The sequence below is a fragment of the Hyla sarda genome, chromosome 7 (assembly GCF_029499605.1).
Source record: "Hyla sarda isolate aHylSar1 chromosome 7, aHylSar1.hap1, whole genome shotgun sequence".
NCBI classification, from domain to species: domain Eukaryota; kingdom Metazoa; phylum Chordata; class Amphibia; order Anura; family Hylidae; genus Hyla; species Hyla sarda.
In genome coordinates this window covers 65,303,637-65,330,024 of record NC_079195.1, presented here as the reverse complement: position 1 = coordinate 65,330,024, position 26,388 = coordinate 65,303,637, and the positions used below count along the sequence as shown (strand labels likewise).

Genomic DNA, 26,388 nt, shown 5'->3' with positions numbered 1-26,388 from the left:
TTTCAAAATAAAGATTTTATTTTTGAAAATAAAGTGCATTTTTTTTAAAGAAAATAAAATTAAAAAAGGCGTAACATATACATATGTTACATTGTTAACATTAAAACACATTCAAAAATCATATAAATTACAAATCTCAAACGTAAAATATTGCCACAATTAAAAAAATATAAAATAAAGATTTACAATGACAAATACATAGAGACATAAGTATAAATAAAAAGAAAGACATATGTAACTTAAAATTTGAGAAAACCAAAAGATATTCATAAAATTATTCACAAACAGACAAAACAAATTCGTGATGAAATATATGGATAAAAAAAGTATGGAAAACACATTAAACAGTGGTAGGGGATACACACATGAGGGTGGGCAATTGAGTCCACTGCATGTCTCCTGTTGCAGGGTGCAACTCTGACATCTTCTTTTATCATAACATAAAAGGTGTCTTCAGGGGCCTCTCATTGGGCCACAGACCCTGCGGAAGGATGCTCATCACCGACACACGAATATTGCCAGGGCACGGCACCCTCGGCAGACATGAAGTAGTCGGTGAAGGATTCCTGAACAGGGCCACCATCATCCCCCAGGTCTGACACACTCCAGTTGGTGGCAGAATCTAAGGTGTTGTGCTCCAACTTCTACGGTCAGATTTAAGGTCCGACTGTAGTTGTGAAGAACACAACAGGCCTTGATTACCGCATCAACTGTAGCTGGATGGCCATGTTCAGGATCCTCCATTGACTCACCATTATGCCAAAGGTGCACTCCACAAGTCTTTGTGCCCTGCTCAGCCGATAATTAGAAATCCTCTTCAAGGAATCAAGGCCTCTTCATGGGTATGGGTGCAGCAGGTTTGGGAGCAACAGGAAAGCCTAATCCGATAACATCACGAAGTGTACTGGAGGTGTGGACCCAGGAGGAGGTTGGGGGGCTGGGAGTGTCATGCAAGCTCGGAGAATTTGCCTACAGATTTGTGATGTTTGCAACACCCGTAAATCCCCCATACTGCCATAGTTACCAACATTGATGGCAATGAATCTGAGGTGTTCATCAGCCACCGCCATCAGGACCACGGAATTTTTTAAAAATAATTATAAAAATGTGATCCTGAGTGCAGTGACTGCTGAGTCTGAACGCATGCTGCAACCTGCCGCCAAGTCTCCTTGGTTGGGCAAGGCATCCCCATGGGCTGCAACTTCTGCCAAATCACATGGCATGTACATTTCACAATTCAAGACATGGTACCAACTTGGAATTGGAAATGTAGGGATTCAAAACTCTCTCCTGTGGCAAGAAACCTACAAGACAAAAGGAAAAAAAGGTAATTAGCAAGGTAAGGTGGCAATGTCCAAACACATGAGTAAAAACATGCACAAAAAGCATAAAACATTCTTTATAAAATCAAGTAAGGAAATAAGGCACACAAATCGAAAACCAACATACTAAAAAACACTATCATCTAAGTTATGTAATCAAACGAAGAAAACAATAGCAAGACAATGCCCTTATTTACTATTGCAAACCCAACATGTTTTGTCGGGTTGTGCGCCAGATTCTGTGGTATTGCGCCAGAAATTCGGTCTGCGCCAGAATTTGCACCAGAATTGAAAAAATCCTGACTAACTCTCCATTTTGCTAAGAAAACCTGAAAAGGGGCGTGGCCACAGGGAAGGGGGCGTGGTCTCCAAAAGGGGGCGTGTTCCCAACATTTTCACTAAAACCCAACATATTTACTAAGGTTTCCACATAAAATGTGGTGGATTTGAGCTGAGGAAAACCCTACAGATCAGAACATGTGTAAAAACAGAAAAGTGTAGGGAAAGTGGAAAATGTAGGGAAACCTTAGTAAATACCGTGGAAAATAAATTGTAGGGAATTAAAACCCACAAAGAAACCTACACAACACTCTTAGTAAATAAGGGCCATTAATGTGTGTGAAAAAGATAAACCCCTAAAAAGGGTGGCATAATTGAGGCAAAAATGGCAAAAGTGGACCTGTGGCTGCAAGATATATTTGAAATTTGTAATAAATATCAATATTTTGTACTGATTTTGCACAATTAACCCCTTAATGACAAGCCCATTTTCACCTCAAGGACCAGGCCAATTTAATTTTTGCGTTTTCGTTTTTTCCTCCTCGCCTTCTAAAATCCATAACTCCTTTATATTTCCATCTACAGACCCATATAAGGGCTTGTTTTTTGCGTGACCAATTGTACTTTATAATGAAACCTCTCATTTTACCATAAAATGTACGGCGAACCCCCCCAAAAAAAATTTTAAGGAGGAAAATTTAAATGAAAACCCAAATTTTGCCCATTTTGGAGGATTTTGTTTTCACACTGTACACTTTACGATAAAATTACATGTGTTCTTTATTCTGTGGGTCATTACGATTAAAATGATACCCATGGCTAGATACTTTTATATTTTTGTACCGCTTAAACAAAATCTAAAACTTTTTGTACAAAATCAGTAATCTAAAATCGCCCTATTTTGACCGCCTATAACTTTTTAATTTTTCCGTATATAGGGCGGTATGAGGGCAAATTTTTTGCGCCGTCATCTGTACTTTTTTAGATACCACATTTGCATATATAAAACTTTTACATCATTTTTTATTAATTTTTTTAAAATAAAATGTGACAAAAAAGCAGCATTTTTGGACTTTGGACAAATTTTTTACGTTTACGACATTCACCGTACGGGATCATTAACATTATATTTTGATAGTTCGGACATTTACGCATGCGGCGATACCAAATATGTTTATTAAATAAAAAATTCACGCTTTTTGGGGGTAAAATGGGAAAAACTGACAATTTTCATTTTTATTGGGGGAGGGGATTTTTCACTTTTTTTTACACTTTTTATGTCCCCATAGGGGACTATCTATACCAATCGTTTGATTGCTAATACTGTGCAGTGCTATGCATAGGACACAGCACTGCTCAGTATTGTCGGTGATCTTCTGCTCTGGTCTGCTTGATCTCAGACCAGAGCAGAAGACCACGGGAGACGGCCGGAGCTAGGTAAGGGGACCTCCGGCTGTCATGCTGGATGATCGGATCCCCGCGGCAGCGCCGCGGGCGATCCGATCATCCAATCAAAGTGCCGCAGATGCCGTGATCTGTATTGATCACGGCATCGGAGGGGTTAATGGCGGACATCCGCGCGATCGCGGATGTCGGCCATTACGGGCGGGTCCCCGGCTGCTGCTAGCAGCCGGAACCTGCCGTGTATGACGCGAGCACCCTCACATACACAGGATGTAAATGTACGTCCTGGTGCGGGAAGTCCCGCCAAACCAGGACGTACATTTACGTCCGTGGTCGTTAAGGGGTTAAGCTACCTAAAAACAATAACAGGAAAACCTAAAAATTAAAAACACACACACCAAAAAAAATAAAAAAAATAATTCAATTATAACTAGAAACAACTAACCTGCAAAAAACGACGCCATTGAATAGTCCTAAGAGTCAATTTTAAAAGTAATCGCAAATATGTCCTGCGTAGCTGAATACGGCCGACAGACGGGGCAGCCACAGCAGGTAGCATGGTGGTGCAACAAACAAGCTTGTGGTGTATGAATGAAAGGGATTCTCCACCATAAGGTGATTTTAGTACATACCTGGAAGACAGTAATGGACATGCTTAGGAAGGATCTGCGCTTGTCTTGGGGCTTAATGGATATGTTGTGAGATTACCATAACACTGTGGCTAGCTTGTTGTGAACTAGTATTTTCTTTTTGAGTTTTCTTCTTTTGCCTACAAATCCCATAATTCCATTTTCCTCCCTCCCACACATCAGCCACCCCACCCATTGAAACATAAATGAGCTGCATCCATTCAAAAGACCTGTGGTTTCAATCAGGGTGCCTACAGCTGTTTCATTAGTTGAAGATAGATCTCTCTCCCACCATACGATCCCTCCACCCATGAAGCAGACAGGCTCCCTGTCATCAGCTGACTAGTGAGTCAGGTCTCGGCCGCATTGCAACATGGGAAAAATCTGAGGCAACAGTCATTTTGTATGCTGTTAAAAATAAATATTGGGGTGAAAATCACAGGAGAATTGTGAGAAAACCGTTACACACAGGTACAGACACTATATTATGAACTACACTAACTTTACAGCCCCTGCAGCAAAGTCAAATAAAAAAATTATTGGAATACCCCTTTAACCCCTTAAGGACCAAGAACGTACCAGTACGTCCTGAGTCCTTTCCCTTTCTATAACGTGGGGCCACGACGCCGGGACCCGTGGCTAATAGCGCGCGGCAGTGATCGCAGGTGCCGTGATCACAGGTGCGGCAGGTGCCGCGCGCTATTAACCCTTTAGACGCGGCGGTCAAAGTTGAACGCTGCGTCTAAAGTGAAAGTGAAACCATGCCGGTTAGCTCAGGGAGTCCCGAACAGCTGTTAGACACGAGGAGGGTCTCCTTCCTTGCCTCCTGGTGTCCGATCGACGAATGACTGCTCAGTGCCTGAGATCCAGACATGAGCAGTCAAGCGGCAGAATCATCAATCACTGGTTTCCTATGAGAAACCAGTGATCAATGTAAAATATCAGTGTGTGCAGTGTTATAGGTCCCTATGGGAGCTATAACACTGCAAAAAAAAATGAGAAAAAAAAGTGAATGAATATTATTTAACCCCTCCCCTATTAAAAGTTTGAATCACCCCCCCTTTTCCCATAAAAAAAAAAAAAAACACAGTGTAAATAAAAATAAACATATGTGGTATCACCGCGTGCGGAAATGTCCGAATTATAAAAATATATAGTTAGGGTGCTTTCACACCACGTTTTGTACTCACGGTTCCCGAATACGGCTGGGAGGAGGAGGGCTTAATCGCGGTGCCCGCACTCAGCCGTATTTGGGAACCGTATTTAATGCATGTCTGTGAGCCGACCGGAGTGAACCACAGCCTCCGGTCGGCTGCGTTTTCGGCCGTATGCGGTTTCCTGACCGTAGGCAAAAACGCTGTTGACCACATTTTTGCCTGCGGTCGGGAAACCGCATATGGCCGAAAACGCAGCCGACCGTAGGCTGCGGTTCACTCCGGTCAGCTCATAGACATGCATTAAATACGGTTCCCAAATACGGCTGAGTGCGGTGCCGCAATTAAGACCCGCCCCCCTCCTCCCAGCCATATTTGGGAACCGTAAGTACAAAACGTGGTGTGAAAGCACCCTTAATTAAACCGCACGGTCAATGGCGTACGCGTAAAAAAATTTCAAAGTCCAAAATAGTGTATTTTTAGTCACTTTTTATATCATGAAAAAATGAATAAAAAGTGATCAACAAGTCCGATCAATACAAAAAGGGTACCGCTAAAAACTTCAGATCACGGTGCAAAAAATTAGCCCTCATACTGACCCATAAGCGGTAAAATAAAAAAGATATAGGGGTCAGAAGATGAACATTTTAAACGTATAAATTTTCCTGCATGTAGTTATGATTTTTTTCAGAAGTACGACAAAATCAAACCTATATAAGTAGGGAATCATTTTAATCGTATGGACCTACAGAATAAAGAGAATGTGTCATTTTTGCCGAAAAATTTACTGCGTAGAAACAGAAGCCCCCAAAAGTTACAAAATGGCGTTTTTATTTTGTCTCACATTGATTTTTTTTTCTGTTTCGCCGTAGATTTTTGGGTAAAATGACTGATGTCACTGCAAAGTAGAATTGGTGGCTCAAAAAATATGCCATAATATGGATTTTTAGGTGCAAAATTGAAAGGGTTATGATTTTTTAAAGGTAAGGAGGAAAAAACGAAAGTGCAAAAACGGAAAACCCCCTGGTCCTTAAGGGGTTAAGCAAGCACAGCTGAAATGGCCAACAATAGCCACAGAGTTTAAACAACACTATATTTAAAAAAACGGAAAAGCCAAAATTCTGGGAAAGAAATTCAGATGAAAAATCAGCAGCAAAAATCTGCAGCACATAGAAATGGCACATGTACGGATTTTATGCATGAAAAAACGCAGAAACAGGTCGGCAACATAACGACGAGTTTCAGGACGAATCTGCAGCAGAAAATCTGCTGCAAAATCTGCTCCTGTGAACGTACCCTTCCACTGGATATGCAGGTACAGTAGATGGAGTGTTCCACCAAGTAGACCATATTTTGTTCAGGTTTGTTGAATTTCTTTTACCATATAGATTACTTTGTCATATGGGATGTAGGAATTAACTAGATTCAACCAATAAATAGACACTGAATTCCATGCCACAATCATTACCTTACTTGTTCATGAGTCATTTACCTTAGTTCATTTAATAAGCAAGAAAAATTCCTAATAAAAAAGTACGTATGGCTGCAGTTTAAGACTACCTAGGGGTTGTTTGTTGTCTTTTACCATAGAGACACATAATCTACATAAGCCATAAACCCAAAACCAGGGGTCCTCAAATTTTTTAAACAGGGTCCAGTACACGGTCCCTCAGACCGTTGGAGGGCCGGACTATAGATTTAAAAAATATATGTATGAACAAATTCCTATGCACACTTATATATCTTATTAGTGGTCTACACCTTTAAGTACGCAGCACAGTCCCCCCCACATTAGGTAGACAGAATAGTTCCCCCCACATTAGGTTGGCAGTATACATCCCACAACATTAGGTTGTAGTTCCCCCACATTAGGGATGGCAGTATAGTTCCCCCACATTAGGTTGTAGTTCCCCCCACATTAGGTTGTCAGTATAGTTCCCCCACATTAGGTGCAGTTTAGTTCCCCCACATTAGGTTGGCAGTATAGATCCCCCACATTAGGTTGTAGTTCCCCCACATTAGGGTTGGCAGTATAGTTCCCCCACATTAGGTTGTAGTTCCCTCATATTTAGTTGGCAGTATAGTTCCCCCACATTAGGTTGTAGTTCCCCCACATTAGGTGCAGTATAGTTCCCCCACATTAGGTTGTAGTTCCCCCACATTAGGGATGGCAATATAGTTCCCCCACATTAGGTTGTAGTTCCCCCCACATTAGGTTGTCAGTATAGTTCCCCCACATTAGGTGCAGTTTAGTTCCCCCACATTAGGTTGGCAGTATAGATCCCCCACATTAGGTTGTAGTTCCCCCACATTAGGGTTGGCAGTATAGTTCCCCCACATTAGGTTGTAGTTCCCTCATATTTAGTTGGCAGTATAGTTCCCCCACATTAGGTTGTAGTTCCCCCACATTAGGTGCAGTATAGTTCCCCCACATTAGGTTGTAGTTCCCCCACATTAGGTGCAGTATAGTTTCCTCACATTAGGTTGGCAGTATAGTTCCCCCCACATTAGGTTGTAGTTCCCCCCCATTAGGTAGGCAGTATAGTTTCCCCCACATTAGGTTGTAGTTCCCCCACATTTAGTTGGCAGTATAGTTCCCCCACATTAGGTGCAGTATAGTTCCCCACATTAGGTGCAGTATAGTTCCCCCACATTAGGTTGGCAGTATAGTTCCCCCCACATTGGGTTGGCAGTATAGATCCCCCACATTAGGTTGTAGTTCCCCCACATTAGGGTTGGCAGTATAGTTCCCCCACATTAGGTTGTAGTTCCCTCATATTTAGTTGGCAGTATAGTTCCCCCACATTAGGTTGTAGTTCCCCCACATTAGGTGCAGTATAGTTCCCCCACATTAGGTTGTAGTTCCCCCACATTAGGTGCAGTATAGTTTCCTCACATTAGGTTGGCAGTATAGTTCCCCCCACATTAGGTTGTAGTTCCCCCCCATTAGGTAGGCAGTATAGTTTCCCCCACATTAGGTTGTAGTTCCCCCACATTTAGTTGGCAGTATAGTTCCCCCACATTAGGTGCAGTATAGTTCCCCACATTAGGTGCAGTATAGTTCCCCCACATTAGGTTGGCAGTATAGTTCCCCCACATTTGGTTGTTGTTCCCCCCACATTAGGTGCAGTATAGTTCCCCCACATTAGGTGCAGTATAGTTCCCCCACATTAGGTGCAGTATAGTTCCCCACATTAGGTGCAGTATAGTTCCCCACATTAGGTGCAGTATAGTTCCCCCACATTAGGTGCAGTGTAGTTCCCCCACATAGGGTACAGTATAGTCCCCCAGATTAGGTGCAGTATAGTCCCCCACATTAGGTGTAGTATAGCTCCCCACATTAGGTTGGCAGTATAGTTCCCCACATTAGGTGCAGTACAGTTCCCCCCACATTAGGTTGTAGTTCCCCCACATTTAGTTGGCAGTATAGTTTCCCCACATTACATGCAGTATAGTCCACCACATTAGGTGCATTATAGTCCCCCACATTAGGTGCAGTATAGTTCCCCCCACATTAGGTTGTAGTTCCCCCACATTTAGTTGACAGTATAGTTCCCCCACATTAGGTACAGTATAGTCCCCCACATTAGGTGCTGTATAGTTCCCCCCACATTAGGTGCAGTATAGTCCCCCACATTAAGTGCAGTATAGTTCCCCGACATTAGGTTGGCAGTATAGTTCCCCCACATTTGGTTGCTGTTCCCCCACATTAGGTGCAGTATAGTTCCCCCACATTAGGTGCAGTATAGTTCCCCACATTAGGTACAGTATAGTCCCCCAGATTACGTGCAGTATAGTCACCCACATTAGGTGCAGTATAGTTCCCCACATTACTTGCAGTATAGTCCACCACATTAAGTGCATTATAGTCCCCCACATTAGGTGCAGTATAGTTCCCCACACATTAAATTGTAGTTCCCCCACATTTAGTTGGCAGTATAGTCCCCTACATTAGGTACAGTATAGTCCCCCACATTAGGTGCAGTATAGTTCCCCCCACATTAAATTGTAGTTCCCCCACATTTAGTTGGCAGTATAGTCCCCTACATTAGGTACAGTATAGTCCCCCACATTAGGTGCAGTATAGTTCCCCAGAGGAGCGGTGGTTGGAGTGCCGAAGCTGACGTGCCACTGGTAACACTTACCATGCTGGCCAGCGCACGTCCTGCTTGCTGCTCCGCTCCTCTGTGCTCCGTTGCTACGGGCGCACGCACGGGGCGTCAGTGACGTCCCTGCGTGCGCTACCTCCCGGCAGTCCCTACGGTTTTAAAGTAAACGGGGGGCCGCCGAGAGCGCATCCCTGTTTCCTGAAAACATTTTTCGGAACACAGGGATGTCCTTAGGCAGTGGCGGGCCGCATGTGGCCCACGGGCCGTAGTTTGAGGACCCCTGCCCAAAACCATAGTGGATCTTCATTATAAATTTTAGATGCTTGGGTTTAAATAAAAAACTAAACCAAAAAATTGTTGCAAAGGTGAAAATAGCCTTTAAAGTCTACGGACAATTTTATTCCAACCTCCTGATAGAGTAGTTGGCGGAAGAGGCCAAAGGCTGTTTCTGGCTTATTATAGTGTATGAGTGGCCATGTTTCTAAAATATGATCATTTATGTGCTTGCCCAGAGGCTAGGTAATCAAAGGAATATGAGTCTGTTGGTAAATGCCTGCCATGCATTACATTCTCTTGTGAAAGGATGAAAAGATGAGATTGGCTCATACTGTGAGCAATTAACTAGAAAAACTATGCGCTGTCCATATGATTACAATCTCCTGTTTTGTCTCTGACTTTTGCAGGGCGAGTTTTTTTTTACTAGCCCATATTTCATGGAGTGCGAACCTTTGCAGTATGGATCAGCTGGTACTGATTTCCTCTACAGGAAATGATATGGGCGCAGTTATTTTTGTTCCTACCTCTCTGCAGCTGGCCACTATGTAGATTTTCATTGTGTGAGCTGGCCGCCTGCCTTTGCGCACTATCCTAGCAGCTGCAATGTCACTGGCTTCTGCAGACTATTGCTGAGAGAACAAAGAAACAATATGATTCACATAGACAGTAACCTAGGAGCTGTTCTACAGTAGTTTTTTTTATCATCTCTTTTTTTGTCTAATTTTATACCAGAAAAGCTAGAGCTAAGCTGCTTCAGTATGTACGGCTTACTTATGTATCAGTTTCTAAGTGACAGGTCAAATAAATTCCAACCTAATATAGCTATAGATATATAGGATTTATTTTTTCAGTTTTATCTATATATATAAAACTCAATTCATCAATCTATATACAGCATTTTTAAGTGTATTTTCTAACGCAAAATCTTGCGCAATGATATTTTCTGCTTTCTTTTTGTGCGTTTCTTTTGGTGGAACTTTTTCTAACGATGTCCCCCTTCAGGTGTACCGTAGAGCCATTTTTCCCGTAGACATCGATTTTACTAACTGCATTTTTTTTTGGGACGCACAAAAAGAACACAAGTTTTTTGCGCAAATATACACCACCTTGGAGGACACGTACCAAAGTGTCTATTTTCACACAGTAAGGACTGCAACTCCCATCATGGACAGATTCTGCCCATGATGGGAGTTATAGTCCAGGGGTTGAGGTGCAGATCGCAGCAGGACATTCTGCAGAAACCCACTATACAAGACTATGCAAGCCGGCGGTACATGCGGCTTCACTGCGCTGCCGCCGGCTCTTGTATACACCTTCATAATTCATAATCCCCGCTGCCAGAACACGGGAGCTCTGATTGGTCAATAGCTATCCACCAATCAGCGCTCCCCTCTCCCAGCGGGGATTATGAATTATAAGAGCTGTATATAGAAACCCGCGTGCAGCGCAGTGTAGAAGCATGTACCGCCGGCTTGTATAGTTAATAAATGCGGATCGCAGGAGAGTGATCTGCAGTGATCTGCCCGACTGCCCTTGGACTACTACTCCTATCATGGGACAGAGTCTGTCCCATGATGGGAGTAGTTGTAGTACCGCAGCGCTGCTGAGGGATGGCACTTGCACATCCCCTGGCTGCGGGACTTTCAGGACTATTACTCCCATCATGGACAGACTCTGCTCATGATGGGAGTTATAGTCCAGGGTCTGAGATGCAGATCGCATCGGGTCATTCTGCAGAGACCCGCTGCGATCCGCATTTATTAAGATAACAAGCCGGCGTTACATACGTCTACAATGCACTGCCTGACGACTTCTATATACAGCTGTAATAATTCATAATCCCCGCCGCCAGGAGAGGGGAGCTCTGATTAGTCAATAGCTATCCACCAATCAGAGCTCCCGTGTTCTAGCGGGGATTATGAATTATGTCAGTGTATATAGGAGCACAGGAGCGCAGTGTAGCTGCATGTACCGCTGTTTTTTTAACTTAAATGCGGATCGCATCAGATCAGTCTCTGGAGATCTGTTGCGATCCGCATTTATTAACTATACAAGCCGGCCTTACATGCGTCTACATCGCACTCCCCGATGGCTCCTATATACAGCTGTCATAATTCATAATCCCCGCCGGAACACGGGAGCTCTGATTGATGGATAGCTATTGACCAATCAGAGCTCCTGTCTCCCGGCGGGGATTATGAATTATTACAGTGTATATAGAAGCCGGAGGCAGCGTAGTGTAGACACATGTACCACCGGCTTGTTAACTTAGTTAACTAAGCAGTAGTCCTAAAACTCCCGCGGCCGGGGGATGTGCACAGGATTCGGACAGGATTTGAGGACGGGATATGAGGTCGGGATATGAGGACAGGATAGGAGGTCGGGATATGAGTACGGGATACGAGGACGGGATATGAGGTCGAGATAGGAGGTCGACATAGGAGGTCGGGATAGGAGGATGGGATAAGAGGACGGGATATGAGGACAGGATAGGAGGTCGGGATATGAGGTCGAGATATGAGGACGGGGTATAAGGACGGGATATGAGGTTGAGAAGACGGGATATGGGGACGGGATAGGGGGTTGGGATATGACAACAATATGTGAGGATGGGATATGAAGTCAAAAGCTTCCTCCTTTGTTGATTTTCCTCCCCAACAAGGATTAGGAAGGAAAAAACGGGCAAAGCCGGGAACTCAGCTAGTATGACAATAAAGCACTGTGTTACTGTGAACAGAATGCTTACATATTTGCCAGACCAGAAATGTTCAGCAGTGTGTTTGATACGCCGAGCGCTCCGGGTCCCTGCTCCTCCCCGAAGCGCTCGCAGCGTTTCTCTCCCTGCAGCGCCCCGGTAAGACCCGCTGACCGGGAGCGCTGCACTGACATTGCCGGCGGGGATGCGATTCGCATAGCGGGACACGCCCGCTCGCGAATCCCATCCCAAGTCACTCACCTGTCCCGGTCCACGGCTGTCATGCTCTGGCGCGCGCGGCTCCGCTCTCTAGGGCGCGCGCGCGCCAGCTCTGGTGCCTGGCCCAATCAGCCTAATTAGTTTCCACCTTCCCCCTGGCTTTATTACCTCACTTCCCCTGCACTTCCTTGCCGGATCTTGTTGCCTTGGTGCCTAGAGAAAGCTACTACTGTGTTTACCATTACTGTGTTCCTGACCTCCTGCTATTACCATTGACTACGAACCATGCCGCCTGCCCCGACCTTCTGCTACGTCTGACCTTGCTCTTGTCTACTCCCTTGTACCGCGCTTATCTCAGCAGTCAGAGAGGTTGAGCCGTTGCCAGTGGATACGACCTGGTTGCTACCGCCGCTGCAAGACCATCCCGCTTTGCGGCGGGCTCTGGTGAAAACCAGTAGCAACTTAGAACCGGTCCACCGACACGGTCCACGCCAATCCCTCTCTGGCACAGAGGATCCACCTCCAGCCTGCCGAATCGTGACAGTAGATCCGGTCTTGGATCCCGCTGAGGTCCCCCTGCCAGTTGTCGCTGACCTCACCACGGTGGTCGCCCAGCAATCCCGACAGATCGCCCATCTAGGTCACCAGCTGTCGCAAGTGTCCACCATGTTACAGCAACTTCAGTCGCAGCTACAGCAGCTGCAACAGCAGCCACCATCTCCTGCACCTCCTCCGCAGCGAGTGGCCGCTCCTAACCTCCGCTTGTCCCTGCCGGATAAATTTGATGGGGACTCTAGACTCTGCCGTGGTTTCCTGTCACAATGTTCCCTACATTTGGAGATGTTGTCGGACCATTTTCCTACAGAACGGTCGAAGGTGGCTTTCGAGGTTAGTCTCCTGTCTGGGAAGGCTTTGTCTTGGGCCACACCGCTTTCGGACTGCGATGATCCTGTCACCACCACTGTACAGTCCTTCTTCTCTGAGGTTCGCAGTGTCTTCGAGGAACCAGCCCGAGCTTGTTCTGCCGAAACTGCCTTGTTAAACCTGGTCCAGGGTAGTTCTTCTGTAGGCGAATACGCCATCCAATTTCGTACCCTCGCCTCTGAATTATCCTGGAACAACGAGGCTCTCAGCGCGACCTTTAAAAAAGGCCTATCCAGTAACATCAAAGATGTGCTGGCCGCACGAGAAATTCCTGCCAACCTGCATGAACTTATCCATTTGGCCACCCGCATTCACATGCGTTTTTCTGAAAGACACCAGGAGCTCCGCCAGGAAAAAGACCTTAATCCCTGGGCACCTCTCTCACGGTATCCTTTGCAATCTACCCCTGTGCCTCCCGCCGAGGAGGCTATGCAAGTGGATCGGTCTCGCCTGACTCTTGAAGAGAGGTCTCGCCGTAGGGATAAAAATCTATGTCTGTACTGCGCTAGTACCGAACATTTCTTGGTGGATTGCCCTATTCGTCCTCCACGTTTGGTCTGCCGTCTCTTGGTACGGAGTCTGCTTCTCCATGTCTCACTGTGCCCGTGCGGATTTCTCCTTCTGCCAACTCCTCCTTCTCAGCCGTGGCCGTCTTGGACTCTGGTTCTTCTGGAAATTTTATTCTGGCCTCTTTGCTTGATAGCCTTAGTGCCTAGAGAAAGCTACTACTGTGTTTACCATTACTGTGTTCCTGACCTCCTGCTATTACCATTGACTACGAACCTTGCCGCCTGCCCCGACCTTCTGCTACGTCTGGCCTTGCTCTTGTCTACTCCCTTGTACTGCGCTTATCTCAGCAGTCAGAGAGGTTGAGCCGTTGCCAGTGGATACGACCTGGTTGCTACCGCCGCTGCAAGACCATCCCGCTTTGCGGCGGGCTCTGGTGAAAACCAGTAGCAACTTAGAACCGGTCCACGAACACGGTCCACGCCAATCCCTCTCTGGCACAGAGGATCCACCTCCAGCCTGCCGAATCGTGACAGTGTTTACAGCACAAAGTACATATGTATCACCTTATACATTAAAAGGGTCAAATCTGTGGTACTGGGTTCCTCATTGTATATTTTTCTAGACAAATTGCTTTCAGTTTTCTAGCCTGGAACTTTAATGCTCTCCTTGGTCTACCTGAATATTTTTTTTAATTTTTTTTTATAACCATTATATTTTGTTTATAGTAATTTTAGATACAGCTGACTGGCAAAAACCAAATTTTTTTGCCCCACTCTGTGTACCTTTTCTATTTAGGAAATTCATGAGTGGTGGTGTTAAGTGGGTTGTCAGCACCTGAGGGAAACGCAACGTATTGTGCCCTCAACCAGGCCTGTGAATGTAGGAGATTGGCGATGCACACAGAATTTTCTCAAGGGTTAAAACATAAAATAATACCTCTACACCAAGTGGGTCGGGGGGGGGTGTGTGAGTCGGTAGGTCTCCAGTGGGTAGGTAATTTCCCCATTAGATAATTGCCACCCCTATTATGTAGATGCCCCCAGCTAGTAGATATATCCCACCCCCATTAGGTAGATGCCTCCGATAGGTGATTTCTTCCGCATTAAATAGATGCCACAGTAGGTAGTTAATTCCTACCCCTATTAGGTGGATGTCCCTAATAGGTAGGTATCCACCCAATAGATAGCTTCCCCCTGTATCTAGGTTGCCTCCCTCAATTAGGTAAATGCCCCCTGTACATAGATAATATCCCAATTAATTAGAAGCCCCTAGTACAGTGGTCTCCAACCTGCGGACCTCCAGATGTTGCAAAACTACAACTCCCAGCATGCCTGTCCGTGCATGCTGGGAGTTGTAGTTTTGCAACATTTGGAGGTCCGCAGGTTGGAGACCACTGCCCTAGTAGATTATTTCTCCACCTAATTGCTTTGTAGTCACACATACACATTTGGTCCATATTGGCCATTACAGTTGTTGAACCTGATCATATATGATCAATGACATCAGCCGAAGGAGAAAAAATCTAAGTAGTTTTGTGGTCTCCCGGTACCGTATTACATACCGTACCTTGGTAGGGGTCCCCAAAGTCAGAGTCCTAAGAACCGTGGGGTCCTCAGGTCTATTTCTCTCCTAGTAACCCCTTAAATAGTTAATATATTATAAAGCAAATGTAAATAAATGTATATAAAAAGTGTACTTACCTTGCGCTAGCGTCGCAGGACCTGCAGGTCACGTGACGATGTTCTAGTCTCTATGGTAGTTTAAAAGGACCTTTGGAGGTTCATGGGACATGTGATACCCACAATGCCTTGTAAAGCTGATTGACAGATGGCGTGGACCAATCCATAAACGGCCAGCCCCTGCCCATATAAGGGAGCTGCGGCTAATGTTGGCAAGGACCCTGGGCCTAAACATAACCCTAAATCCAGCGGATCTGCGCATACTAAATCCCTACAAGCTAAAGAACTTACTAAAAGTCCAAACCAACGGTCAATCTCAGTTAAGCTGTTCATAGACTCTGTTACAAAGACTGTTCTTATGTTCGCATGTTACAGAAAATCTTCAGTAAAGTTTATGCAAGTTTTCAGCGAAGCTCTGGTTGTGGACAATACTTTATTCTGCAAGCACCTATCGTCCTTGGGAAGGGTGGCGATAGGCCAAGTCATAGAGTATTTAACCCGCACCCTGGCGTCACGACTGACAAGGGTTAATAGCACCCTTTATAACCAGCACAGCAACATCCCGATCACCATTCACACCCACAAGGCACCACAGTTTGTTTTTATCAACCCTATGGATAACATAAGATCTCTGTGTCCTCTAACCAGCTGTCTTTTTCTGTTTTTGCAATGCAAACCTGAAGTCCTGGTGGGTGTCCTCACAATTTTCTCTATTCTATAATAGTATCTAAAATCTTGATAGAAGTATTATTGTTGAAGGGTGAAGGGACATGCTCCAACATGTTCCAAGCTAATCCATATCCTCTGGGTTTACCTATAATTAGGAAATAATTAACAATGAAATGCAGAAGTCTGCTCTTTCCTCCTGAGTGAAGTCATGTAGTAAATCATTAGCACTTGAACCTGCTACTTGGCCATTTAACTTTGTGCCTTTCAGAAAATAGTTAACAAGGTACTGTAAGATGTAAACATATGGATAGTATAAGTTATTCAATGTCTAGTTTACAAAGGTCATAGGGAGGAAGTTATCAATGCTTGATACCAGAAACAGCTCATACATACCTTGTGTAATGTTATGACCCTTTAAAAGTCTGCAAAACAATAAAATGTCATCACAATATCCAACCAGATAGATAATACCCGGCACTGCCCATGTACAAAATGGGTTATACTGATAGCCTGTCAGACTGGTGAATGTGAGGACTAGTAGATGTTTTGTGGTTGTGTTGCACAACAAGCACTTCAGCTGAATAAAACAATATGCCTCCAAAGAATAAACAAAAAATTGGGGCACTCAACATGGGACTCTTTAATGTAATCTTTATTCAAAATGGACAAACATAGACCAACAACACCAGGGCCTGAAGAAATGCCCACTGGCGTGAAACAGCAGCTGTGACTCAAGTGTACACTCCTGCTGTATCTAATCTGCACGATAGTGTTGAACATAAATGAAGGTGCCACTGTACTATGCATCAGATGATGCTCTGCTTCACATCGTAGGTATGTTATATTCCAGGTAGAAATTAAATAGTGGCACTCACCATAGACCGCAACTTCTTTATTGAGTTATATACTCACATACATGTTGACAGGGTGGAGACGAACAATGGTAGGGGTGTACAACTGAAGTGCAACAGCAGTTTCACAAGTCTTAGGCTACTTTCACACTGCCATTGCTCCCCGTCGAGAACGGCTATTAAAGTCTCTTTTTTTTCTGACTTTAAAGGGGTATTCCAGGAAAAAACTTTTTTTTTAGATATATCAACTGGCTCCAGAAAGTTAAACAGATTTGTAAATTACTTCTATTGAAAAATCTTAATGCTTTCAATAATTATCAGCTGCTGAAGTTGAGTTGTTGTTTTCTGCCTGGCAACAGTGCTCTCTGCTGACATCTCTGCTTGTCTCGAGAACTGCACAAAGTAGAAGAGGTTTGCTATGGGGATTTGCTTCTAAACTGGGCAGTTTCCGAGACAGGTGTCATCAGAGAGCACTTAGAAAGAAAAGAACAACTCAACTTCAGAAGCTCATAAGTACTGAAAGGATGAAGATTTTTTAATAGAAGTAATTTACAAATCTGTTTAACTTTCTGGAGCCAGTTGATATATAAAAAAAAGTTTTTTCCTGGATAACCCCTTTAACAGCTGTTCAAATAACGGGGAGCAACGGCAAACAACAGGTCCCGACGGCTCCCATTTACTATTATGGGGGCTGCCGGGCGCCATATGAATAGCGGGAGATAAAGCGAAAGCAGTAATTTTTCTCCCATTATTCTGTCCGGCTCTCCCAGCGGCTGTCACACTGCCGTGCACTAACGGCAGTGTGAAAGGGGCCTAAGTGCTTCATCTGGCTTTTTCTGTTTAGAATAAAGATAACAGTAAAGATTTAAATGGTGAGTGCGCCAATTTTTTTTTATTCTTCCATGGCATACAATAAAATGTACTTTCAGTCCCTGAATGTATTTGTGCGGCCTGGCATGAGAAACATGCCCATAAAAGAGCTAAAGAGAATAAAGAGGTAGTAGTCACACCTAGACACTGGGGTCAAGTGGCCCAAAGGCTCAACAGTATTGTGCATGGTAGACAGGTGAGGGTTCTGTTACTCCTCTGATAATATAAGGGAGGTCTATTAAATAAGATCTAATAGATCACCAGGGATGAAGTGTAGGTGATGCGTATGGTGTGATGAAACCCATGGGACAAATGCCCCTTTAGTCCATACTAAAAAAGAAATAAACTAAGAGGTGTCAACTATTTATAGTTATCTCTTCTTATTGGTGCCCAGTTGGTAGCAGAGGGCAAACCAAAGGACGAAAATTGTCTTATCACAGTGCACATATTTTTTGTCATTCTTCCTTTGCTTTCTCCTGGGAGGAATCTCGCCAGAAATATCATGCAGGGATAAGCACTTACCCATCATACCTACAAAGCACATTATTCAGAGAGGGTTTGGGGATGATGATTGGCACTAAAGTCTAAGGACAGCTTAACCTCAAAGGCCAATTCACTTGTAGAAGTGGAACAAAGGCTTTCTACATGGTTGTACTACACCTCCACCATTGTGCATTGTTCATTAGTATTGACTAAACCAAGGTACAAGGAGGACATGTTATCTTTACTTATACTCAAACACTTTAGAACATGCAGATCAGCTGTGACATTTATCATACCCAAAATAATCCTTGTAAGCAGCAACGAGGACAAAGGGTTTTATTTAGTATGCGGTCTCCCTTATGGCACCATGGAAAATACCTTGTAGCAACCAGTAATGTAAAAGCAATAATGGTTCAGTAACTAATCCAATCTAAGAGTCTTCGTATTGTTTTGTGTTATTGTATAGTGTGAATTTAGGATTTGTTGTGTTTTATGTATTTTTTCTTGGATTCATAAGGCTTTGATTACTTATTTACGTTGTTTTTTTTCTCTTTTCTTTTCCTCTGTGAAGTCTGGTCAACTATACTCGTATGTTCAAATGAGGGTGCTTTAATATATTTATACAAGAAAAGAACAGAAACTGAGAGCAATTGCTACTGAATAATATACGATTTTTATTAATATATCCAAAAAGTTAAAAACGTCACCACTTGTGACAGAATGCAATAAAGATAGAATACCAAATCTGTGTATATAAAGCAATAGAAAATGTGATGTAATCAGATATAACCACTAAACGTAGGTGGAAAAGGTATAACAATCATTGTAATCACAATGGATCTATATATAGTGAGGTCAAGGGGATGATATCAATGGCTCTATATGTTATGCAACCAAATGCAAACAGGGGTCTAAAGGCCCCAATATATGTGTATAAGATCTATCTGCTCTATCACATGTAAACTGATGCATATGAATAACATGCCCAAAGTAAATGATGATCCTCACTTACCCATAATGGATAACTGTCACCACCGTCCCAACGTACGTTTCATCACCCGACTTTCTCAAGGGACGCTAATTTAAACCTGCGCGGGGAGACCCCAATGGATTTCTAGTTCATCGCCTTGACCACTAGGCCATGACTACAGATGTTTTGAACCTGTGCGGGGAGACCCCAATGGATTTCTAGTCCATTGCCTTGACCACTCAGCCACGACTACAAATGTGTTTTGAACCTGCACAGGGAGACCCCAATGGATTTCTAGTCCATCGCCTTGACCACTAGGCCACGACTACAGATGTTTTGAACCTGTGCGGGGAGACCCCAATGGATTTCTAGTCCATCGCCTTGACCACTCGGCCACGACTACAGAAGTTTTTTTTGGTTCAGTAACTAATCCAATCTAAGAGTCTTCGTATTGTTTTGTGTTATTGTATAACGTGAATTTAGGATTTGTTGTGTTTTATGTATTTATTCTTGGATTCATAAGGCTTTGATTACATATTTACGTTGTTTTTTTTCTCTTTTCTTTTCCTCTGTGAAGTCTGGTCAACTATACTCGTATGTTCAAATGAGGGTGCTTTAATATATTGTTGTAAATATTGATACATGTCTTTGTCATAGATCAGTCTGACCTATTGATTGTTGTAATAAGAGTTTATTGTTATATATAGGTCTGACACCCTGTACCTCATTTTTCTCTGTCAATGTGACTTGAACAAACAAGAGCGGTACTGGTATTCTTTGTTTCAGTTCTATGCCATTGTATTTTACCACTGATGTGAAATATATAGATTCTTATTCCTACAGAAAGTTGACTGGTGACATTTAAATTAAAGCCAACTCACTGTAGTCCATGGCCCATTCATATAATATAGACTATAAACATTAGTCAGTATTCTGCTGATGGATTCGGAAAGCAAGAGACAAAGAATTTAAAGGAGTTATCCAGGAATAAAAAAACAGCTAATTTCTTTCAAAAACCACTCTCCATCTGTCTCCAGGTTGGGTGTGGTTCTGCTGCTCAGTTCCATTAAAGTGAATGGAGCCAAGATGTAATACCATACTTAACCTGGAGACAGACAGGGAGCGTTTTCTGAAATAAATTAGCTATGTTTATTGATTCCTGGATAACCCCTTTAAAACCCATTACAGGTAATAGCTCAGGAAGTGTCACTGAGGAGACAAAGTGGTGTATGGAGACTTATTTTTAAGCAATGTCCTATGGGAAAAATATGCAAATGAGCTCTCCTCCAGAAGGAAGAAAAACTAATGTTATTCAAATTATTATTTATGCAGTAATATAATAATAATATTCTGCTTTACAATTTACCATTCAATGCATTTTAATCTTTGAAGGGGTACTCCACCCCTAGACATTTTATCCCCTATCCAAAGATGTCTAATAGCGGGGGTCCCGCCACGATCTCTCCTGCAGCGCCCCCTGTCATCTGCTGCACAGAGCGGACTTCGCTCCGTGCCTGATGACAGGCGATACAGGGGCCGAAGTATCGTGATGTCACGACCCTGCCCCCTCGTGATGTCACACCACACCCCCTCCCATTGACTTGTATTAAGGGGGCGGGGAGTGACATCACGAGGGGCAGGGCCGTGACATCGCGATAATCCGGCCACTGTATCAGGCACGTCATCGCCTGTCATCAGGCATGGAGCGAAGTTCCGTGACAGGGGGTGCTGCAGGAGAGATCGTGGACCCCTGCGATCAGACATCTTATCCCCTTTGGATAGGGGATAAGATGTCTAGATGTCTTTAATGACTTTTTTTGTCTGTTTTTGTAATTTAGTATTTTTTTTTTATTCTTTGAGACTAAAGGGGTATTAACAAAAAGAGAAGAGCACCTGAAGACTGAGCCCACAGGGAGCCAGCCATCGAGATTGAGATTGTGTTCGTAGCCATTAAGGTTTTCATAGTTTATACAAGACCTTAAAACTTTAGCACAACATACTGTACGTCATGCAGACAAATGAACCATGGCGGAAGCCATGCATATACAAACATTTCAAATAAGTCAACTTACTGAACAAAAATTTCTTAGCTGTATAGTGCTGTATGCAATCTGCCACGTGGCCATCGTAGGCCAAGTCAAATATTTGTATATATGTACATTATTTTACCCGACACTGTGAATATTACCACTGTCTTAAGCTTGCCCTAGTTTGTACCTTACCTGGTTTCTATAAGTTATGCCCTGCTGTTGTAATTTTCTTCATATGTATGCACAGTTTGGCACCTCTGTTTCTTTTTAGTGGGCGGGGGGGGGGGGGGGGGGGGCGGCGATCGGCGGCGATGAGGTGCGGCTCCCTGGTGCAGACTACGGAAGTCGGTGTGTTGTTACCTAGCAACATCTGGAGGGCTACGGAAGTCGGTGTGTTGTTGCCTAGCAACATCTGGAGGGCTACAGTTTGGAGACCACTATACAGTGGTCTCTAAACTGTAGTCCTCCAGATGTTGCAAAACTACAACTTCCAGCATGCTCAGACAGCTGTTTGGGCATGCTGGGATTTGTAGTTCTGCAATATTTGGAGGGCTACCGTTTGGAGATCACTGTGCAGTGGTCTCTAAATTGTTGCCCTATAGATCTTGCAAAACTACAACTCCCAGCATGCCCACACAGCAGTTTGCTGTCTGGGCATGCTGGAATTTGTAGTTTTGCAACATCTGGAGGGCCACAGTTTGGAGATCACTGTGCGGTGTTTTCTAAACTGTGGCCCTCTAAATCTTGCAAAACTACAACTCCCAACATGCAGGAACAGCAAACGGCTGTCTCGCCATGCTTTGTAGTTGCGTACCTCCAGCTGTTGCATAACTATATCTCCCAGCATGCCCTTCGGCGATTAGTAAATGCTGGGAGTTGTAGTTTTGCAACAGCTGGAGGCACACTGGTTGGAAAATACTGAGTTAGGTAACAGAACCTAACTGAAGATTTTCCAACCAGTCTGCCTCCCCCCGCCCCTATCGGTTTGAAAAAAAAAACGCAAGAAAAAACGCCAGAAAAACACCAGTGCAATTTCCTGTGTCTGGCGTTTTTTCTGGTGTTTTTTAATTTGTGTGGAAATTGCATTTTTGCCCCTTTGGCATTTTTTTGGGGGGGAAAAAAATGTATTTAACAAAATCTATATTTTTTATAACGAAATTTTAATTAATTTCATTATAAAAAGTGTGTGTGTCACTTTTTTTTTTCTCTCTTTTTTGACATTTTTTAGGTAGTACTACTACTCCCAGCATGGAACAGACTGTTCCATGATGGGAGTAGTAGTACCTGTACAAATAGACATATCGCCCCAGGTGTCACTGCGATGGGCCATAATATAGCAGAGATGTGGAGCGGCTCTATACAGCGCTCACATCTTTGCACTGTACTCCGGCCTCTGATGTGAATAGAACATCACTCATTCATATTTTCCGCCCAGAGTGGTGATTGGCCGGATGGTTGCAGCCAATCACAGCTCTCAGTGGGAAATATGACTGATAAAAGTGATGTTCAGATCATACCACTGGCCGAAGTATAGTGCAGAGATGTGAGCGAGGTATAGAGCCGCTCCACATCTCTGCAATAGAAAGGACGATCACAGCGGATGTCAGGAGTGATACCCGCTATGATCTTTCTTTAACTGCACACTCTGCTCCATGGGAGCTGTAGTACCTGTAGTTAAGGAAAGATCACAGTGGATGTCACGCCTGACACCCGCTGTGATCCTCCTGTATAATGTATAGATGTGGCTGGCCTGCTCTTCTATGGTCCCCTGCATGGCCATATATATACACATATTCCTATTTCCCACAGAGATGTGATTTGCTGGAACCATCTGGCCAATCACAGCTCTCTGCGGGAAATATGAAAAGGTGTATATATACGGCAGTGCAGGGGACCATAGAAGAGCGACGGGCCGCATCTATAAATGATACAGAAGGATCGTAACGGACCAGGGGTGATCTGTCAATTAGTACAGGTACTACTACTCCCATCATGGAACAGTGTGTGTTCCATGCTGGGAGAAGTAGTACCACCTAAAAAATAAAGAATAAAAAGTGAAACACACACACTAGATTTTTATTATTGTCGGCTATATTTTTAGGTCCCTGCCCGCCCACACAAATTGATCACTGTTTAATAATTTATAAAAATGTTGTTTTAAAAAAGATAAATTTCGTTAAATACAATTTTTTCCATCACTACTGCATCTTTTTTATTATTTTTTTTAATGGTACCCTCCGAAATTTTATTTAAAAAGTTATCTCCATCACTTTTTTTTGATTGCTAGAGTCCAAAAGAGAATAAAAACAGCCTGAAAAACCTCCAAAGATAAAACCCAATATATTTTCTCCACTACTGTATCTTTTTTTTTTTTTTTTTTTTTTAGGGTACCCTACGAAATTTTATTAAAAAAGGAATCTCCATAATTTTTTGGGATCGCTAAAGTCCAAAAAAGAATCAAAAACGCCTGCAAAAACGCCAAAGTTAAAACCCACATATCATTTTTTTTGGTGTTTTTTCACTTCCATAGACTTCTTTGGGAGAAAAACGTCACGATTCTGACTAAAAAAATCGCCAGTGGCTCAACATGCTGCAATTACCAGCAATCTGAAAAATGCCAAAAAAAGAGTGAAAAAACGCCAAAAGGATAAAAAAAAAAAAAAAACGCCAAAGTGAAAAACGCCAAGTGGAATAAGAATTTTTTGCGATTTCTTATTGATTTACAGCTAACATCTGGCCAGAGCATTTTTTGGCCGAAAAAATGCCATGCGGCAGAATTGTCGTTTTTCTTGGCGCTTTTCCAAAAAAATTTAAAACAAGTGGAATTCCAGCCTAAGGCTGGGAACCCACACAACTGCTTAGTGGCGTTTTTTTGGCCAGAAACTACCTCCTCATTTCTCACTCATTTTTCACTCATTTTTTTTTTGCTTTTCAAAAAGAGTGGGTATTGGTATAGATGTTTTTTTTTTTTCCTTTGGGGTATTACCCCCTTTGTTTAATTATTACTTTTCTTGCAAGTCAGGTGATTCATTCACAGGACTTGTGTGAAAAATTGGGGGAAGAAATGCAAAAAAATGTATTTTAAATTCACATTGTTTTTTTTTAACACAGTTTTTGGAAAAAAAAGTCATACCCTTAGCATGATGCAATTTTGGAAAACCCTAAGCCTAAAAACACACACCACAAAAAAAGTGTAAAAAAAGAAATAAAAAACTCTACTTGGCTCTCGTGTTTAATGCTTCCCTGTTAACTCCCAGCTAACATCTGGCCACAGTGTTTTTGTGCCAAAAAAAACCATCATACAGCGGTTATAGTATATTATAAGGTATTTTTATTTTTCACAGCCTTCCTTTCTATTCACACTGTCAAATAGACAAAATAGCCAAAAGTCAAATAGCCTTTTAACCACTATATCACATCAAAATGCTAGAATTTTTTCGTCCTGTGTGAATACAGTGATCCCTCAACTTACAATGGCCTCAACATACAATAGTTTCAACATGCAATGTTTTTTTCTGGACCATTGTAACTTGAAACCAGACTCAACATACAATGCTACAGACCATCCGGATCTGTGAAACGTGTCACAACTGGAGGAACTGACCAATCAGAACGGGCATTTTACTGGTAAATCACCTCTATTGCTGAAGTGCATGCACTGACCGGCTGTCTGGTAGCGCCCCCTACAGTACAGGGAGGAACTACAAGTTCCGTACTACTCCTTACCTGTGCCAGGTTTAGCTGCTCTTTTGGAAACCAAGTAAGGGCGGCTCCATTTCGGACACTGTGTGTACTGTATAGGACCCTGAAGAAGCTCCTGTCCTCTACATAAACCATGGTTTCCCAACCAGGGTGCCTCCAGCTGTTGCAAAACTACAACTCCCAGCATGCCCGGACAGCCAACGGCTGTCCGGGCATGCTGGGAGTTGTAGTTTTGCAACAGCTGGAGGCACCCTGGTTGGGAAACACTGACATAGACAGTGATTTACATCTCCCAGCAGCTTTTTCTTAATTTTATATGTAAGGATTTTCTTTATCTGTATTAGTTATCTACTTATTTTTCTTTTAATCCTCACTTTTTCCTATTTTTGGAAGACATTTTGGTGGCTTCAGAACCAATTACCAGGTTTCCATAGAGTTCTGGTCCCAACATACAATGGCTTCAACATACAATGGTCGTCCTGGAACCGATTAATATTGTAACTTGAGGGACCACTGTATACCCTTACAGCTGCAAATCCTGCCGCCATGATGGCTCCCAAAGCAACCAGTAGAAGCCCTGCTTAAGAGTATGTTCAAACCTACAGTATCATGCGCATATTTGCTGCAGATTTCAATGTAAACGAATTGATTGAAAAAAGCATAAAAATTTCCGCAAGATACTTTACGTAGCGAATACACTAATGTTTTCCAAATAGTATGCCTCCAGCTGTTGCAAAACTACAACTCCCAGCATGCCTGGACAGCCGAAGGCTGTCCAGGCATGCTGGAAGTTGTTGTTTTGCAACAGCTGGAGGCACACTATTTGGAAAATACAATACACCCTTATGGTCTATTCACACATATAGTATTTTGCGCAGATTTGCTGCAGACTTCAATGTAAACGAATTGATTTTAAAAAGCATAAAATTTCCGTAAGATACTTTACGTAGCGAATACACTAGTGTTTTCCAAATAGTATGCCTCCAGCTGTTGCAAAACTACAACTCCCAGCATGCCTGGACAGCCGAAGGCTGTCCAGGCATGCTGGAAGTTGTTGTTTTGCAACAGCTGGAGGCACACTATTTGGAAAATACTAGAATACACCCTTATGGTCTATTCACACGTATAGTATTCTGCGCAGATTTGCTGCAGATTTCAATGTAAACGAATTGATTGAAAAAAGCATAAAATTTCTGTAAGATACTTTACGTAGCGAATACACTAATGTTTTCCAAATAGTATGCCTCCAGCTGTTGCACAACTACAACTCCCAGCATGCCTGGACAGCCTTTAGTTGTTGTTTTGCAACAGCTGGAGGCACACTGTTTGGAAAATACTAGAATACACCCTTAGTATTCTGCGCAGATTTTCTGCTGCAGATTTCAGTGTAAACTGAATGACTGAACACAGCTTTAAATCCTACACATCAAATATGTGCAGAAGTGTGAATAGATCCTTAATCTCCCTAAAAAATTAAAACAGGGCTCTGATTGGTTACCGCATGCACTTGTTCTTTCATATGATCTGCCCACTATTTTGTCCTACACCTGCAATCCTAATCTGTGTACATAACCTCTTATGACGTCATCCACTCCTGATGACCTCACACTAAG

At 43.2% G+C, this 26,388-nt stretch overlaps 1 long non-coding RNA gene across 1 annotated transcript; it reads right to left on the bottom strand.

The window, feature by feature from the left end:
* Positions 1-1,271: 1,271 nt before the first annotated feature.
* On the bottom strand, positions 1,272-26,292 carry LOC130281784 (uncharacterized). Its single transcript, XR_008846108.1, has 4 exons — positions 26,274-26,292; positions 15,878-16,014; positions 9,698-9,802; positions 1,272-1,304 (listed from the first exon to the last, which is right to left on the bottom strand). It is a non-coding gene; the product is annotated as an uncharacterized LOC130281784 (long non-coding RNA).
* Positions 26,293-26,388: the final 96 nt, after the last annotated feature.